The 1,614-nt window shown below is 37.9% G+C and overlaps 1 non-coding gene across 1 annotated transcript; it reads right to left on the bottom strand.

Moving 5' to 3' along the window:
• Positions 1 to 167: 167 nt before the first annotated feature.
• Positions 168 to 239, bottom strand: SARC_30096. The gene has a single exon. It is a non-coding gene; the product is annotated as a tRNA-Pro (tRNA).
• Between the last annotated feature and the right edge of the window lie 1,375 nt (positions 240 to 1,614).

The raw sequence follows: 1,614 nt of genomic DNA, 5'->3' as shown, positions 1-1,614 counted from the left end.
AAAAAAAAAAATCGAATTTCAGATAGTCAAACATATAAAATATTTACATCGAATTTTGGAATACATTGCCGAGAACGCAAACAGGGCCAGAAGAGTGAAATATCAAATATGTTTGTATTTACCCCGGGCTATAGCTTTGAATGTCACCACAACGGAAAAAATATACGGGCGAAATCCACGAATCGAACGTGAGGCCTGCCGCACCCAAAGCGGCAATCATACCACTAGACCAATTTCGTTCGATTATCATTTGAATATTTGTATTTTATAATATGTTTAAAATATTTATTGTCAATTTTTTTCTCGATATTCACATAAAATGTAGTGGCCGGCAAGAAAACACATGACCAAGCGTTTTCCCGTTGTATTATTAAAGCTGAATTCCAAGTGAATAAAAGTACATAATCGAAACCTCGTGTTCGAGATCCGGTAGTGACGGTGATTGCTTTACGTATCAGCACAAGGGGGCGAAACATGACCGTATCGTCTTACGATTTAGTGGTGTGATAGTGCATAAGTGACGGCTGTGGTGCCAGTGATGATCCGATGGCTACATGGTGACTGTTTACCGTAACTACACAATGTTGAAGCGAATTGATTAAAGGCTGGAATTTAGTAGTGGCAAGACACGTTTTGTTTTCGGGTATCACGTGGACTATGAACACGCCATATTGAACAATACTACGAATAAAATCTGCTTATGTGTTACGAACGCACTGAGTTTTCGCAATTATACCGTCGTCATATACCTGGGCGGCTATTACACGATGAACTTTTTCAAATGAACTTTTTCAAATTAGATTCACAAACGCGTGTTTGAGTATTCTGCATCTCCAGTATTAAGAGTTATTAAGAGTTGAATTGATTGACCGAAACGCAAGCTTCCATACATTCCTCACTATTTTTTTCAGCTATGCCGGTGTACATACAGCTATATACGTACAAGAATTGCGCAGACGAAATTAAACTACAGAAATAAATCTTTTGTATCTAAAGGAATACAATTCTAGTGACCGGATGTGTCTCTAGCATTCACTCACTCTCTAGAACGAGAAACGAATTTTGCATCAGCCTGGTACAATTGCGAGTATTTTGAGTCCAGGTGGCAATATATGTTGTTCACGTCTGGAAGGTCAATACGTGTGTTCTGCATTCTGAAAAATGACAATCATATAGCCAAGTCTAATAGCCTCCTACTCAAAAAGAGAGTACACTTTATGTTTTGATTAGTTGGTTTTGCGAGATTTAGATTGGATCTCAGATACCTGTATTCATTGTTTCTGCCAATTATAAATCATAGTACTTTTAATTCGAAGCTGTCGCTGATGATGTGCAGGTCAAGAAAATTTAATTCGTAAGTACTGTCTAGCACATAAAGGTTTCTTCAAACTGATTCCATACATATGTTTCTTCGGTATGTACCTTTTGTTTGATAATATAAATGCCACATTGAAACCAGAGTTGACAGTGGTCAGTGGGGCACCGAAATCATGAATAATATCATTCATGTCGAGTTGATTGTCAGCAAAACCGCATACTAAATAAATCTATATATACCCACGCTCCGAGGGAATCGTCCTCTCCGGTGTCTTGGTGGTATATAACCAAAAATGG

This window comes from Sphaeroforma arctica, assembly GCF_001186125.1.
Source record: "Sphaeroforma arctica JP610 unplaced genomic scaffold supercont1.278, whole genome shotgun sequence".
Classification (NCBI taxonomy): Eukaryota; class Ichthyosporea; order Ichthyophonida; genus Sphaeroforma; species Sphaeroforma arctica.
This window is presented reverse-complemented; position numbering and strand designations above follow the sequence as displayed.